Raw genomic sequence first — 18,635 nt, 5'->3', positions numbered from 1 at the left:
GAGGAATAACAGAGTCTAAAGTCCAAGTAGTAGGAAAATTAATTTCTTCCCATTTTATAGGTCTTCTAGTAGTGACCTTGGATTTAGCAAAATTAGTTTCAACTATTATAGTTTGATCAGATGTATCATATAACTTACATCTTGGGTTTAACGTAGCAAGCAGTTTAAAATAGATTCTATAAGATAAACAAATCAATTCAGATCTAGACGCATAATTATAACCATGTGTTTTAACATTTAAAGTCAAAGCATCAAGAATATTAGAATCAGTCAAAGATAACTGCAAGTTAGGTTGAGTATTGAAATATACTGGGCCATAAGCTACCGTAGATTCAATCGAACCCATCAAAGATTGTTGAAAATTTAAATTTCGAGCATCACGAAGAGCAGCAAAAAATGTCTCAGGTAACCCTTTAAGAGTTAGGGGTTTAAAAGCAATTTGAACCATCCCAATACGCAAGAACTTGTATTGATTTTTATAAACATCAATATCGCGTTTATTCAACAAACGATTAGTCTGTTCTAACGAATTTAACGCTAGAGATTGTTCAGTAATTTTAATCAGCTGTTTATTAGAAATCTTATCAAACCAACCATAGTCATAAATGGTTGTTGTTGTTGTTGTTGTTGTTGTTGTTGCATACACCTTCCGACTCAGGATGAACTCAATGATAAGCAATGGAGGTTGAAAGTTGGAGTTATACAACAATGGAGCGTATTAGATCGCAAATATTTCACGCATCTTATTTTTTATTGAATTGATTCTCCAAGATAAGAAGGTAGCAAACAACTTTTTAGAAGTTATGTTATTGCTTTTAAAGTTATATGTTGGTTTATATTATGATTGATTTGCTAATTATTAAGTATCACTTTGTCGAGTTTTAATAATTGTCTTTGAATTTTCTGCTTATTTTGGATTTTTGGTATTTGAAAGTTTGTTGTATGAATGCTACTCTTTTAATAATATACATTATACAGATTCAATTTGTATGGGCTTTTTAAAAATTTGTATGTGATGAGATTTGTAGGAGGTTATTTAAAAATTTTCATTTTGCAAATACAACACGAGAAGAAATAAATTTCACTTTATCTTAAAAAATTATGCTAGGGAAGAAAATACTCATTATCTTAGTTATATTCTTAATATATTGTAAATATACTCCCTCCATTTTAAAATAAGTGAATTGCTAAGTCTTTTTTTATAATTCTAAATAAGTGAGTTTTTCTAAGTTTAAGAAAGTTGTTTGAATTTTCTTCAATTTTTGCCCCTCATGTCCTAAACTTTTTTTAAGTGGTTGTGTCAACAATACACTTATTTTAAAATGAAGGGAATATAAGATTTTAGAGTTCTATCATTTTAAATACCAGTACATATTATTTTTAAATTTTTTAATCTTATTCCTAACCGTAACCGTTTATTATTTAGTATGCCTTACAATTTTACCTTACAACTCCTTAACTACTTAAAATATTCTTTCATATATATATATATATATATAAAGTTGCTTAGTTTAGGACCTTATATATTATATTTATGAACTAAAATTCTGTGATGTTTTTATTTTAAACCCCTTAAAGATAAAATTTTGAATTTGGATTAAAAGTGCTACTACAAACACATACGAGGGTATAGGTATTTAATGCACAAACATGAATTTTTTTTATACTAGGTTGTTTGTCGGGAAAAAAGAAGAAGAAGAGAGAGCATAATTTAAATTATTTAATATTTGAATTAAAAGTTTTATTTTGTCTTCATTTTACCTTAATCCTTCCAATCAATAAATATAATAAAATATTGATAAATGATACATATGCAACAACTTCTTTATTCAATGATTTTACCTATGTTTTTGATGGAACTTTATGCAATAAATATTCACGGATATTATCTTGCTTATATAATCCTTACCATGTGTAATCTAAAATTGAACTAAAATATAAGAATTATATAGTACTAAAATATTATGTATAATAATATAAATTAATTTAAATATCATATAATTGATATATGACTTTTAGAATAATTGCAAGACAAAATTTAAGAATTTGAATAACATGCCCACAATTGAATATCAAGTGATTAAAACTTCTTAGTTTTATGCTTAGGATTATCATAATTATAGGACTTTTCTTAGTTATACTTTATATTAATCTAATGATTAAATTTTCTTATATCTTTATTATTCTAACAAGAGGATAGTATGGATAGGATGAGTGGATTTTTGATTTTAAATAATTTAAAAAATAAATTAAATGATGCTAAAAATTATAATTGTCAAATTAGACAATGGATCATAAATATTATACTATAAGGCTATAAATATTAAGGCTAAATGTTAACATTATCTCAAATAATCTTTTAATATCATTTTATAATAATTTAAATTTTAAAATTTTCAATAAATCAATTATATTTATCAACTACCCGCGCAATGCACGGGTACTACTACTACTACTACTACTACTACTAGCGACTATGTCCGGCTAAAAAATTATATCTATGCCGGATAACGAACTTCTCTCTTATATAGACCATGAATGGATCTAAGCTTTATTTAAATATAGAAGAATTTTAGTATGGCTTCTGGACTTGGTTCTGAGACTGAGGTACAGTCGGATCGACTACTACTTTTATTGGCTTTGTCTTTGTGACTTCGTCTGATGATCCGTGGTTTTAGCCCAAAAAAGAGTTTGATAAGTAGGGTGCCTGATACCCGGTTAGAACTATCAGAGACATGGGCTCAATAAAAGTATGTATTAGCTTCTTGACAGGCCCTTTGCTTGGTTAAAATAATTAAACCATGCAGTCGGAGAAACTATATTAAAATTCTTGTGTATTTCGATTCTTATGTAGTTGGACTACCTCTAAGGATATTGACTTGCTTGATCTATGACTGGGCGGACCACCGCCAGGTCAGTGATCTTGTATCGTTGGTATCAGAGCCTAGGAACTTTTCATGGTATATATATAATTGATGTGAAGAATTTCGGCATAGATATATTCTCTCTTTTATGGATCAAGAACATATTAAAAGTACTCGGTTAGAAGAGGTAGATATACCTCAAAACCTTTATTTGTTAAACAAATGGACAATACCGAAAGTGAATATAAAAACTATTTATGATTATGGTTGGTTTGATAAAATCTCAAATAAACAGTTGATTAGGAGAGCTGAGGTTCACTCCAAGTCGATGAATGATCCTTCTAGGATCATGGTGCCTCTGACGCCTCATCCTTCTCTAGCTCCAGCTCAGGTAGCAATGCATGCCCCACTAGTTCATGCTTCTCAACCTCGGTAATTCAATAGACTAAAGGACGAGGGTCTGAGGACAATTCTAGAGGAAAAATGATTGTTTACTGATAGAGTGGTAGACCGGTAGCCAGAAGTGTGGAGCACCTTGATGTTCCACAAATTTGAAATTTTCACAAAACGCCAATGCCCTTACATTCATACTTGGGTCCGGGAATTTTATTCGGCATACGGAGAGTTGGTACCTAAAGGGAAGAAAACATCTAGTGCTTTCAAGCCAATTAACTTTGTGGTAGTTCGGGGAAGAAGGTGAAGTGCAGCACCTCAGATATAAATGAGGCGCTCGGGTCTACTATGAACTTCATACACTATTACATTGATAAGATCTAGAAGAAGACCCTCGATGATTTGAAGGTTTGGCTAGCACCTATTATTTCAGATGTGACTCTGAGGTATATTGAAGTCGGTGTGCCGATTGAGAAGAATGACATGAACGTTGCCTCCACGTACTAGGTCACGTTTATTAGCAGCATAATCATGCCTTTGCAAAATGACTCAATCCTCTGGGATCCGAAGGCTGCGTGTTTGGGCTGTATCATCGATCAGGAGAAGTATAACTTGGGTCTGATCATTGACCAAGAGATGGCCATGAGGGCCAAACAGAGTCAGACTTCTCTTCCATTTCAAGTGCTGATCACTGAGTTATATAGGTGGGCTCGTGTCCCTATGAATGAGATGATGTATGTGGAGGTGACTCCCACTTCCTCTAATGACATTCTACAGATCGAGGCAGACTACATGAGGGATGAGGCTGACAAGAGGAGAGCTGCACTAGTGGATACGTCTGATTGATAACATTTCAAGGACACTTTATCCAATTTTAAGTGTCAGCGACCGCTAGCCAGTATAATAACCCAACTAAGTGAGTTGGGGTCAAATCCCACAAGGAGTGGTACATGTTTATGATTCAAGAGCAAAATAAGAATATGTTGAAGTCAATCATAGGAATAGACATTTGCGAATAAAAACATAATTCAAATTAAGGGTGACACGAATGTCAAATAACATGGGGTTTTGGTTTCAACTATCAGCTACAACAACAACAAATAGCACAAATTAACAAGTAATGAGATGGGTTCTTGGGATGTGATTGTATTATAGGCTAATGTAGACAAATGGGTGATTGCAACTGTTAGTAAATAGCTGTAAATCAATGAATAAGCTAGACTTTAGTGGGGATAAACTTTCTCTCGAACAATTTACCCCGAATAGAGTTGGGCTCTCTCGAACACCAACAAGCATGCAAATAAGAAAAGCCTACGCTTTAGTCCATTCAGTCTCTCGAGCTGAATATGTGGAAAAAGGATTAGGATTCAGTCTCTTGAGATGAACCCATGACAACCCAATACCCACAGACCATCAATTCAGTAATCTTTGTTTTCAAACCTCTCTCTCGAGCAAGCCAAAAACATGAAGGTAGAGTTGCATTTGCAACTACAACCCCTTAAATTAAACCACAATTGCTGATTGACATCACTCTTAGACATCGTTTAAACTAACAATTAGCAATACCCACAAGCTAAATCAACCCATAATCACATAATCACACCCCAAGAATTGAGGTTTTAGCTAGGCATCATAAAAACATAGAAATCGTTACCAAATTGTGTTTCCATCAATTGGGTAAGATTTAATTTCGTCTTTACAAAGGTCCAAGTTGAAGATTCTCAAAGACCCACTTCCAATTTCTCAAAAATGGAAAAATTCAATTCTTCAAAGCTAAGGAAAAGTTTTGTCTCAATACTCAAAGTTCAAAACTCAAATTCTAAAAATTGAAACTAAGATTATTATAAAAGGTCCTCAAATTAATGTTTGGAAATGTATTTATAGTCACCAAAAATATGCTGCAAAAGACCATTCGGTGCAGTAAATCGAGCTCGCCGATCAACTTGGGGATCCGCTCTTTGACCAAGTTCATCGCCTTTCTGCTTTGGCCTTTAACATCCTCAAGTTCTGTAACTTTTGGTGATCCAACACTGCATCACGTAACCACTTCACGACACGCCGACTGCTCCTTTATATCGTGAAATTAACTTTCTCCTTTAGGGATTGGCACTCTGGAACTTTTGGAGAGGTAATGGCAATTCGGCGAATCGCAAAAAGGACTCGGCGATCACGAGGTCTTCATTTATTTGCTCTTTCAGTTCACTTCTTTCCTTTTTGCAAGTTAGTATGCATGCTTTGTTCCTCGATCCAAACACCTAGAAATCACGGGTTTTACATCTGTTATTGGCACAAAACAAGCATTTGAGGACACAAAATCAATCCAAATAAATCCCTAAATGAGTTCAAATCATGGACTCATCAACACCCCCAACTTAAACTTTTGCTTGTCCTCAAGTAAAACTCAAGTTCAGCAGTTTAAAAAGGATGTCTCGAGCAGTACTACACAAGACTCAATCATGAATGCACACAAAAAGACTCAAGTTTATCATGCACGGATCAATTGTGCACTCAAAGATTCAAGTTGTGACTCACCATTATCAAAGATTCTCAAGTTCACAGTACTTGCTTCAAATGCAAGTTCAAGCTCAACAAAGGTACTCAAATGCCCTCACACAAAGGATGATTCCATATTCACACACAATGGTTCAACAATTTATAGCTCCGGAATCACAATCAACACTCACACTAAAAAAGATGAACACATGCATGACTTCACCCATAGGTTTACCCGTATTTTCCAATCAGCATTTGTTTCAGCTCACTCAAGATCAAAAAGGTCATTTCAAGGCTTATAACGGGGCTGAGTGTGAAGGTATGGTCATTTAGGCTCACTGACTTCTATCCTCATGAAATGTGGTGTGAACAACACTTTCTTTCCTTCTCTTCATTATTCTCATTTATTCTCATAGGTCACCCCATTATTTACTTTCCATGGACTACCAGACACCCCATTTTCTTTTGCATTTTCATAACTTTTTCATTGTTTTTCTTTTTCATTCTCTTCTTCTTTTTATATCTTTTTTTTGTATGGAGGGGTTCCATCTTTCTCAAAACCACGGGTCAAAGGGGAATTCTTTGTACTTCTTGATTTACCTTCTCCTTTCACCACACCTCCAACTTAGGCTTTTGGCCTAAGTTGGCTATTCACACAAACCACAAGTCATGAGGATTAAGGGTAATGGATCAAGAAAGGTCATAATTTCATCAAGTTTCTTCCAAGAAAAGGGTAAGGCTCAAAAGGTGTTCAAGCGAAGTTCACACATTCACAAGGTAGGCCACAAAAAGAGGTATAATGTCAAATGGTTTCACACTCTTCAAAGTTGCCTAAGACCATTTCAAGAGATTGCATCACTTAGTCAACCGGATAAACATGGAAAATTCTAGGTGTCATCATACATGGTTCACGGTAAACTCATCACACAAGGTATTAACACCAATGTCAAACAATATTCCACACTTTTGCTAGTGTGCAATGTTCATCATAAGAGACTCATTCGATAACCGACTAGTAACCAGAAGATGCAAAAAGTTCACATATTGCCTATGCAACTTCTTTTGGCCTCATCATAGCCTCACATTCATTTTTGTTCGATTATGATCAGTATTCAAGTCATCAGTAGCGATCAAGACCGATACTCAAATTTGTAAGAGAACATCAAAATTCAAATATAAACAAGAGGTGGCACGACACAATTTTTTTCGAATGGGTCAAAAATCATTTACATTTAAAGCAAGGAGCCACAAGCTCAATCATCCACAAAAATAGTGCTAACCACAATATAAAGCTCAAAAAAACAATATATACATAAAAAACAGTCACACAAGGTAGGCCTCACCCCACCACAAAACAAAAGATATTTGTGATCAAATGCAAACAATAAAATATCCAAAAGTCAAATAAAGATAACACAAAGAGGGAGGTAAAACGGGATCCTATCTAAACAGACGCTCCATCTGTTTGGGCATCAGTACCCAGTGTAGTGCTCTAAACCTGGGTCTCAGCACCCGGAGTCCTCTCAGAAGTAGTGGGTTGATATACTGTGAGTTTACGGTATTTCTAATATATTTCACTTACAAGTTGTGTGTGTCTAGGACCTTTTGGTATTAGTTTTTATGTGTTTTTATCATATTTTGTAGGAAAGATGTTCAGGCGCGGAAGTAAAGAGACAGCTGAAAGAAATATAGAAAAGGACATCTACGGAGGTGCTCTACGGACCGTAGGTTCATTGACGCTCCATAGATGGTGGTCGTAGATCAGCAGGCAAGGCTTGGAAGGCAAATCAGGGAAATCTGACCAAGTGTGGAACCATGGTGGCCATTGACGGTCTGTAGATTGATCTACGGACCGTACTGTTGATCCGTAGATTGGGCCTGTGGGGAACACATATACCCTAGTTCATTCTCTCATCTTGATAACAACCAAAATTGACTTTTGTTTACTGATTGTTATGAGCTTGTGGTGAACATGTATACCCTAGTTAATTTTCTCATCTTGATAACAACCAAAATTGACTTTTGTTTACTGATTAATTACTTAATTCTTACAATAAGTTTCACAAAATCCCCCCCCCCTTTAATTACTAGTTTCTGGAAGTAATTTGACTAAACGAATATAATTGTTGGTTAAAGTTAAGTCTAGACCATTTTCCTCGTGGGATCGACCCCAACCTACAAGTTGGGTTATTTACTTGATAACGATCGCTTATGCTTCTTTAGGGAAGTGTAATTTGAGCGTATCAAAGTTCCCAAGCTAGAAGAAAATTTATATTGTGTCCTGTATCTTGGTTCTTGGCTTCCCCAAATAATTATTTTTATGCTTCTTTAGGGAAGTGTAATTTGAGCGTATCAAAGTTCCCAAGCTAGAAGAAAATTTATATTGTGTCCTGTATCTTGGTTCTTGGCTTCCCCAAATAATTATTTTTATGCGCTATTTATAGATGTAGGAAACCCTAAATAAAATAATTGAGTCCAAACAAATTAGGAAATCAAACCCGGAAGTAAATTGTATTTCCGTAACTTTATTTGTTGTTTCTGGAATATTTTGTTGCCGCCGCCTTCCAAATAATTAGATGGCCTTCGCTGCTGACATGTGCCAGTAATAACCCTAATTCAAATTGAATTGGCGTTCATCTTTGCACCATATATAGAAATATATTATTTTAATAAATTTTGATTGTGTTTATGAGATAATGAGTAGCTAACTTTCATAACTAGGGTTGTGGGAACCATAAGTAATTAACAAAGTATGAATAATAACTAAGTAATTCTTGAATAGTGTTGAAGCATGCATTGATAATTCTTTCGTCTAGAAGTCTTTTTAATGGTGCGCAACGTTAGAACTCGCCTTGTTGCTACTTGCCGAACTAAGGAGGTAATCAACAAGAAAAGAATTATCAACATAGATTTAGTGTGATACTATCTAATAGTCTAGTGTCGATTGGTGCGAAGTAATAACTAAGCCGAACATCGATATGATGTCTAATATGAGGTAAAGGTAAGGGTTAGTAAATTATACACACGTAGCTGGACCAAGGTGCGAGGTGAAATTCTCTAGTTGCCGGACCAAGGAATTAGAGATACCTAACTTATCACTTTGCACGTAATGCACTAGAAAAGGATTACTATTATTAGTATTGCCGCATTATTAGCTTATGGGAAACACATTCCTAGTTACTTTTAAAAATCTGAATATAAATAAATACTTAGTTCAAGGATATCTTTTGATTGTTTTTATTTTATTTTAATTTATATATAACGACTATCGAGTTAAATATTTGCTATTGACAATATTCTTCCATATTCTCTGTGGGATCGACCCCGACTTATAGTTGGGTAAAATATATTGCATACGATCGTCTATATTTCTTTTCAAGAAGTATATTTGAACGTTATCAAGAATGGCACCGCTGCCGGGAAATTTGGCTTTTAGATTAATTTTAACTACATTATTGAACTTTGGTAAAATATTTCCTAATTTTACTTTTTCTTTTTGCTTTTGTCGCTCTCAGGTTCTGACTCCAGTGTATGCCAAGCACACGGAGCCAAGGTGAACCACTTACTCCTTACGATCCAGAGTTGAACCGAACTTTGCGAAGAATGAACAATCAAGGAGTTCAAGTTAATCCTATAGGAGGCAACCTAGGTGATGAAGTTGAGTTGCAACCCCTGAGAGTGGTTGGGGGAGACAACCAGGTTCTAGCTGAAAATCAATTGGGAGATGCAGTGAGGGTGCATGGACCACCAGGCCCACGACTACATGATAACTATAGGGGCAACGTAAACATTGCTGACTCTGATGGACCTCTTGTCCTACCCCCTTTGCTTCTGGGCACACATTTGTAGCGACCAGTAGCTTGATGCAGATGTTTACAGCGAGGGGCTTATTCTTGGGTTCGCCATCGGAGGACCCACATGCTCACATAGCTAAGCTAAGGGTGGTTTGCAGGAGCTGTGTGGGTCGACCAGACTTGGATATGGATGTCATCAGGTTACGAATGTTCCCTTTATCACTGACAGGCGATGCTGTTGTATGGTTCACTGAGCTTCCTTATAACTCAATATATACATGGGAACAACTGAAAGATGTGTTCTTAGCAAGATATTATCCAGTGTTCAAGAAGCTCAATCACAAAGATAGGGTTAATAATTTTATAGCATTACCTGGAGAGTCTGTGAGTAGCTCTTAGGACAGATTCACTGCATTTATATGACGTGTTCCGAATCACCATATTGATGATGAGTCGCTAAAGGAATATTTCTATCGATGTCAGGATGACAACAATAAAGCAGTTCTTGATACTATTGCTGGAGGATCATATGGTCCGTGCACATATGCGCAGATTACAGAAAAATTGGAGAAGATCTCTCGCAACAATAAAGCATGGAGCACTAGGAGGTCTGATACTTGGAGAAACACATTTTCTGTTCATGCTACGAACAACCAGTCTGCAGAGGAGATTCGTGAGGAGATGGCTCAGATGAGGACCGAGTTGGGGTTGGTATTGAAGCATGTGAGCGGAGGTGCGGAGAAGGTAAATGTTGTGAATTACTTGACTAGAACGCCACCACCAGTTGAAGAGTGTTACTATGAAGATGATGCTTGTGCGGTGAATGATCAGACGAGAGGTTTCCGACCAGACACCCAAGGATCCAACATGGAAAATTGGCGCCAGGGTCAAGGAAACCAAGGTCGGAACTATGGCAACTACAAACGAGAGGGTCAATATGTCTAAGATGGGAATTTCAATCGAGACAACAACTACAACCAGAACAACTATGGCAATAGAAACGATCGGGTTGGACCCCATGTTCCTCCTCAAAATTGGGAATCTGGTACTAGAAAGCTGGAGGCAATATGGCGCGTATTGAAGATATGATGCATAAGATGATGAGATGGTTTGATGCAACTGATGAGAATGTGAAGGAGATGAGAAACATCTTGCCTGGTATTGGTCAAAAGGTTGATGCCCATGCATTGTCAATAAAGCATCTACAACAGTAGATGACTCAGTTGTCTACTACAGTGAACCTACGTCAGCACTCTTCCTAGCAACACCATCCAAAATCCAAAGAATGATGGTCATTATATGGCAGTTACTACTCGAGGTGGTAAGGAAACCATAGATCCACCTATGCCATCTATGGTGGATGGTAAGATTAGAAAAGAAGATGATGTGGTAGAGGTTAGGGAAGAGTCTGAGAATGCGACAGAGAAAGAAACAGAGATATCTCAGAAAGTGGTCCCTATACCTAGACCTCCACCACCTTTTCCACAGAGGTTAGTGAAGAAGACTGAAGATGGTAAATATCGCAGTTTTATTACTATATTAAAGAAGATTTCCATCAATGTTCCTTTGATAGAGGCTTTGGAGCAAATGCCTGGGTATGCGAAGTTTATGAAAGATATGGTGACAAAGAAAAGGTCTGTGAGTTTTGAAGATGATGATAGATTGTAGCATTGTAGAGCTATTGCTACAAGATCTCTTGTGCAGAAGAAGGAAAACCCTGGTGCTTTCACGATCCCATGTACTATAGGGTTGTTACACTTTGCTAAGGCATTGTGTGATCTTGGTGGTAGCATCAACCTCATGCCATTGTCTATTTATAAGAAGTTGGGTCTAGGGGATCCAAAGCCTACTACGATGCAGCTACTTATGGCAGATCGAACCGTGAAAAGGCCCATTGGTGTACTCCATGATGTGCTAGTTAAAAGTGGAGTCGTTCATCTTTCCAGCGGATTTTGTGATTCTTGACTGTGAGGTTGATTTTGATGTTCCCATCATCCTTGGGAGACCATTCCTTGCCACAGGTCATGCATTAGTTGATATGGAGAAGGGATAGATAAAGTTCAGACTGAACAATGAAGAAACAACTTTCAATATTTGTAGGTCCATGAAGCAGAGTGGTGAGTTCCAAACGGTATCTGCTATAACTTACAGAGTTGAGAGTGGAACAGAAATGCAAATTGAAGAGCGACTTGGTGTTGAGGCACTAGCAGGAGTTATGATGAATTTCGATAGTAATGGTATTGAAGAGTACGATGAGTTGGTAGTTGCACTAAATAAGTGTGAATATCGGTCAAAACAAAACAAGTATGAATTAGACATGAAGAATCGTGAGTCTCCACCAGCGAGACCATCTATTGTGGAGCCACCAAAATTGGAGCTTAAGGCTCTACCACCACATTTGAGGTATGTATTTTTGGCAGAGATAACATTTTGCCGGTCATCATTGCGGCAGATCTAAATGCGAGACAAGTAGAGTGCTTGGTGACTGTGTTAAAGAGGTTCAAGCAAGCTATTGGGTGGACTATTGCGGATATTATTGGGATTCCTCTTGGTATTTGTTCCCACAAAATCCAACTTATGCCAGATCACAAAACTAGTATTGAGCACCAAAGAAGATTAAATCCACCTATGCAGGAAGTAGTTAAAAAAGAGATCATCAAGTGGTTGGATGTTGGAGTTATCTATCCCAATTCAGATAGTAGTTGGGTATGCCCTGTTCAATGTGTGCCCAAGAAAGGTGGGATTACTGTGGTGCCTAATGAGAGAAACAAGCTTGTTCCGATGCGGCCCGTGACTGGATGGAGAGTCTGCATGGACTACCGAAAGCTAAATGCTTGGACAAAAAAGGACCATTTCCCTATGCCATTCATGGATCAGATATTGGATAGACTTGTTGGTATTATTTTCTTGATGGTTGTTCGGGCTACAATCAGATTTCTATAGCTTCGAAGGACTAAGAGAAGACCACCTTCACTTGCCCTTATGTGACTTTCGCTTTCAAACGAATGCCCTTAGTGTTGTGCAATGCTCCAGCGACCTTCCAGCGTTGTATGATGTCAATATTCTCTGATATGGTGGAGGACACTATTGAGGTATTTATGGATGATTTCTCTGTGGTAGGTGACTCTTTTGATCGATGTCTGAATCATTTGGCTGAGGTACTGAAAAAGTGTGAAGATTGTAATCTGGTGCTGAATTGGGAGAAGTGCCACTTTAAGGTGAAAGAGGGATAGTTCTGGGTCATCGGATTTCTGAGAAGGGCATTGAGGTTGATAGAGCAAATGTAGAAGTAATTGAAAAGCTTCCACCACCTATCTCTGTAAAAGGAGTTCGAAGTTTTCTTGGGCTTGTAGGTTTCTATAGGAGGTTCATCAAAGATTTCTCTAAAATTGCAAATCCATTGTGCAAACTACTCGAAAAGGAGTATAAGTTTGATTTTGATGATGCTTGTCTGAGAGCATTTGGAGAGTTGAAGGAAAATTTTGTTACTGCACCTATCATTATTTCACCGGATTAGGGACAACCGTTTGAGGTAATGTGTGATGCGAGTGGAGTGGCACTAGGTGTAGTATTAGGACAGAGGCGAGAGAAAATTCTCCCTCCTATTTACTATTCTAGCAAAGCTCTAAATGTGGCCCATAAGAATTATACTATGACTGAACAAGAGCTTTTTGCAGTGGTTTTCACATTTGAAAATTTTCGATCCTACCTGCTTGGTACTAAGGTCATAGTGCGTATTGACCATTCGGTATTGAGGTATTTGATGGCGAAGAAGGATGCAAAAATGAGGCTGATTAGATAGGTATTGTTGCTGCAAGAGTTTAATTTTGTGGTAAAGGATAGAAAGGGAACCGAAAATCAAGTTGCCGATCATTTGTCCAGATTGGAGGAAGAGGCTATGTAAAGCTTGGTGATGGGGCTGAAATTAATGATGCTTTTCCAGATGAACATGTATTGGCTGCTTCTCATGATCGGATTCCTTGGTTAGCAGAATTTGCTAATTATTTGGCAAGCGATATTGTGCCCCCAGATTTGTCTTTTCACCAAAGGAAAAAGTTTATGGATGATGTGAAGAAATTCTTTTGGGATAAGCCTTACTTATATCGTAGTTGTGCTGATGGGATTATTCGTCGCTGTGTGCCCGAGGTTGAGATGTTGAGTGTACTTGAAGCATGTCATTCATCGCCTGTTGGTGGGCATCATAGTGGTATTCGAACTGCACATAAGATTTTGTAGTGTGGGTACTACTAGCCTACTATCCACCAAGATGCTCATGATTTCGCCAAGTCTTGTGCTCGTTGCCAAAGAGAAGGAGGGATTTCAAAGAGGCAAGAGCTTCATATGAATCCTATATTGGTGATAGAGTTGTTCGATGTATGGGGCATTGATTTTATGGGTCCATTTGTGAGTTCACATGGGATGAAGTATATTCTTGTTGCGGTTGATTATGTATTGAAGTGGGTGGAAGCAGTTGCGCTCCCCAACAATGAAGGTAAAAGTGTCACCGCATTCTTGAAAAAGAATATCCTCTCCAGCTATGGTACACCGAGGGCGATTATCAGCGATGGAGGTTCCCACTTTTGTAATAAGTTGTTCAAGGCGCTACTTGAGAAATATGGTGTCTGCCACAATGTAGCCACTCCTTACCATCCGCAGACTAGTGGGCAAGTTGAAGTGTCCAACACAGAGATCAAATAGATTTTGGCGAAGACTGTGAATGCTAATAGAACGGATTGGTCAAGGAAGCTTGATGATGCTCTGTGGGCCTATCCCACTGCATACAAGACTCCCATAGGTATGTCTCCTTACCAACTAGTATATGGGAAATCTTGTCATTTACCGGTGGAGCTAGAGCATAAGGCTTTGTGGGCGATGAAGAAGCTACATTTGGATTCACTACACCATTTTAGGCATAAGGCCACACTAAATCTGGACAACGCTTGTAAAGTGTTGCCTAAAACATTTTTAGCAACGCTTTTAAAGCATAGCCTTAGTTTTGGCCTTTTGACTAAGATAATATTGTCAACACTTATAAAGCGTACTGTTTAACGGTATAGGCTACACTTTATAAGTGTTGCCAAATCATTACATAATTAGCAACACTTATTTACACATATGATTACACATTTGAAGTGTGCTATTTTTATAACTCTAAAAGCAACACTTGATAAGTATGGCATTATAATTATCTTAAAAGTTTCACCAAAATATTGTATTACCTCCCATATATTCAACTCTCCCTCCAATTTCTAATTGGCCAGAAAAAAAAACACTCTATACAAATGTAAAAACGTTTTTCCCCAAACCAAAATTTGTGCTGCTATTTGCCTAAAGCACTACTCAAAAATTAAGCCATATACCCTAGTTTCTCTCTATCTTAATTTCACCCAAAAATACTCCAGTTTCCTTATCAATGGCATGTGGCGATTTCCCTAATCCTTCTTCACCTTTGTCCTAGAGACGAGAGAAACAATTCAAAGGATTTCAAATTTAGAGGAATCGGAGAATCTACGAGAAGTGGCGATGAAGATAGATTCAGTCACACGGTGAATATGTCAGCCTTCTTCTCGTCTGGGCTTGTCAAGGTAACAGACTGTGTTAGAGTTATTTGTTTCCTCAACGCCAAATGTTTCGTACAAAAAATAAAGGTTTACTTTGTGGGTGGGGGTTCTAGATCAAGAGTTATGTGGCTGTATTGAAAGTTGAGTTTATGATGTCAGTTGTTGTTTCGGTCCCTTCTTTTAACAGTACCTCTACCCTGGTTTATTTGGACCCCTGTCTTTTGAGATATATGTAAATCATTTCAAGCTTGTGGATGCTTTCATGGACATGGAATTGTTGAGCTGTTACATTAATCCTAGATTGCTGATAACACACTTGGTTTTTGCCACTTTGAATTTTCTCTGAACAAAAGAAACAGAAGATCAGAAATTTGCTGTGAGGCTTCTAGATTTGTGTTCAAATTACAATTTCCCCTGTTAAAATAGGCTTTTCCCACATCAAGATGTGCACATTACTTGTTTAATTTTCCGAACATGGGACACAAGTCTACAGGTTCAGTTATGCCCTAATTATTTTTGTACTTTTGTACCTTGTGGTCAATGGAGCATGAAAAAAATCTTAAGAATGAATTGATTGGCATGTTTTTCTTTGAATTTATTTGATATGTGATTTATCTAATGGCGTACTGATGAAAGTGCCTTCTCTTGGTTGGGCAAAATCCTTTCAGGGAACATATTTGCATCATAAGAAAATCAAGGCTGCCCAGGGTATCAAGATAACCTCCCAGGTATTATTCACTACTTGTAAATCTGTGAGCTCATTTTTGGTCAGTCTTAGGATCAAGCTTAGGAAGTCTATTGGGTAGGAAATTTAATGCAGAGAGTCAGAAGTGCATTTTATTTTGACTGATCTGTTGTTAGAAAATGTATGTATTTTGAATCTTAGATTAGTTTGTTGTTAAAATCAGATGATTTTATGTTTGGGTTCCTGATTTCCTTTTAATTAAAAATAAAATTAACATTAGTTTATCTAGGATCAATCAAGCAGAGTAGAGTGTCATCTACTGGATATAAATTTTGAGTCCTGATTACTGTTGGAAGTCAAATAACTTTTCGTAAACATTTAGAGGAAGCTTCGTAATTGCACAAAAAATAATAAGTGGAGGAGCTATCTCTTTTCACGTACATCTCTTTCCTTTTTCTATTTTTTCTTGTCAGGAAACCAACCAATGCACTTGATGTCTCATGTTCAACAAATATGGTGAAATTTGTGCAAGAGCATTGGAAGGTTATTCTAATTTGGGAACATATAGTCTCTTCTTTTCTTTTTGTTCTATTCATGATGTCCCTGAGCATATCAATTCTGTTCAGAATTTCTGATTTCCTAAGTCGGATATTTTGTGGTACCTTTGAGAAAAAAATTGTTGGAATAGCTGTACAAATACCATCCTCTTTTGACTTGGAATAGTTGTAAGAAATCCAATGGTTGTTCTTGTGTAGTTTGTTACTTCAGTGAAATTTGACTTGGAAGTTCAACTAGCGAGCCATAACCTTTCAGTCCATTGCATGGGTGTATTGGCATTTTCTTCTACTGATGTGTGATGCTTTCACTATTTACTATATGCCTATTGATTTAGTGGTGGTTTTCCATGAATAAGTGAGACTGAGAGCTTTCTCCTTCCCCCCCCTTGGTTCTTTCTATTTTTGTTCAGGGCTTTGAGCATGCGATTGCTGGCACTAGTCTATATGTTGTGGGGCCTGATGATGATGTGGAAGACATGAAAGAAGCAGTTATGGAAGATATGAAGTCAGTGATGAGCAGGATAGACAAAAGTATGGAAGATATGAAGTCAGTGATGAGCAGGATCGACAAAACTGGAGAGGGAGTATATGTTCAAGCAACTACACTTGGATCATTAGAAGCTTTGCTGGAATTTTTGAAGACCCCAGGAGTAAGCATACCTGTCAGTGGGATTGGCATAGGTCCCGTGCATAAAAAGAATGTCATAAAAGCTAGTGTTATGCTTGAGAAGAAGAAAGAGTATGCAACCATCTTGGCCTTTGATGTTAAAGTGACACAGGGAGCTCGGGAACTTTCAGATGAACTCGGTGTCAAAGTTTTTATGGCTAATATTATATATCACTTATTTGATCAGTTTAAAGCTTACATTGACACTATCAAGGAAGAAAAAAGGAAGGAAGTTGCTTAAGAAGCAGTCCTCCCCTGTGTGCTCAAGATCGTACCAAATTGTGTCTTCAAGAAGAAGGATCCAATTGTTCTGGGAGTTGATGTTCTTAAGGGCATTTTCAGGGTATTAACTTTTCTTGTCTACTGTCTCATATTCATTGATCTCATCCACTAGCTTAATTATAAAAAAAGGAAAAATTAAAGATAATGGAATCTCTGCATTTCATTCGAGATAACTAGATTTTGTGCACATCAGCAATACAAATAAGAATAGATAATCAATATTTAATGGGTTGTGCTGATATTATCAGATTTTCTCTAATTGCATGCTTCCATTAAGTTAGGGAAAGGGTTCTTGATTACTCACATTGATTTCTCGTTAAATGTGCAACTTCTTTATGTATAACCTTGTTTGAGACAGCTCGTCTAACATAAACAACCTTATGGACACTAATTTTTTTTTTTGGTTGATAAGGTAAGTTGTTATCAAGAAGATGCCATGGATACAAAATTAGATGTGCTAGCTCCTATACACGATGCTATGAAAGGGTCGGGGAGCTAGCCAAACACCAAAAAGGGAATAACCATGTTAAGGGCCAGTCTAATGTAAGGGTGCTCACAAAATCTGGAAAAACAACTTTAGCAAGTGGTTTAGAGTTAACACTACATCAAAACATTTTGTTGTTTCAGCTTTCTAAAGGCTCCAGCTCTCAACAACATCCATTTGAGGTTGTCTTTTTAAGCTTTTACATTGGTGATATATAAACATATATGGTTGTGTTTTTATTTGAGCAGAAAGATTGAGGAGCTTGAATTGAAGAAGAAGCAACAAGAAACCAAAGCTATTGAAACTTCAAGGAAAGCTATTCCATCAATGGTATTTATTTCCAAAAGACAAAAGTTTGTCATTTGAGTGGTTTCAAAATTAATACTTAACCCGTTTAGTAATTATACTTCATGTTCTGTTTCTGTGGCAGGAAAAGTGCAAGAAACAATTAATGATAACCAATTCAGATTTCATGGAAAAAATGGAGGTATTCTAATTAATCAACCTATATGTATGTTATTGCCTTGCATGTGGAATTAGATGCAACTCACACTTCCATAGTTTATATTATGTTGTAACTCACATTTGAGATACCGAACTCAATCATTTCTGATGTCTGTAATCTACTTCATCAAAAATGCACTATTCCCCTCTATGGTTCTCTGAGTTGTTATTTATGGTTAGTGTGAAATGGAAAGGGAGAGGTGGGGCTTAATTATGTTTGATTAGTGAGGAAGTAGAGAGATTCATGGTACTGTAGGATATGCATGTTACTGTAGGAGTCGTGACATTTTTAGTACTAGTAATTTCTGTTGACTGTTAAATGTTAATTGGGTGATGAATACAGGATAAGTT

General features: G+C 36.9%; 1 long non-coding RNA gene across 1 annotated transcript; it reads left to right on the top strand.

Moving 5' to 3' along the window:
- Nucleotides 1-17,156: 17,156 nt before the first annotated feature.
- Nucleotides 17,157-18,236, top strand: LOC102595851 (uncharacterized). Its single transcript, XR_001473255.1, has 3 exons — nt 17,157-17,357; nt 18,029-18,110; nt 18,211-18,236. It is a non-coding gene; the product is annotated as an uncharacterized lncRNA (long non-coding RNA).
- The last annotated feature ends 399 nt before the right edge of the window (nt 18,237-18,635 follow it).

Source organism: Solanum tuberosum, unplaced genomic scaffold, assembly GCF_000226075.1.
Source record: "Solanum tuberosum cultivar DM 1-3 516 R44 unplaced genomic scaffold, SolTub_3.0 scf00074, whole genome shotgun sequence".
NCBI classification, from domain to species: Eukaryota; Viridiplantae; Streptophyta; class Magnoliopsida; order Solanales; family Solanaceae; genus Solanum; species Solanum tuberosum.
Note: the sequence above shows the minus strand (reverse complement) of the source record. Positions and strands in the feature narration are given on the sequence as shown.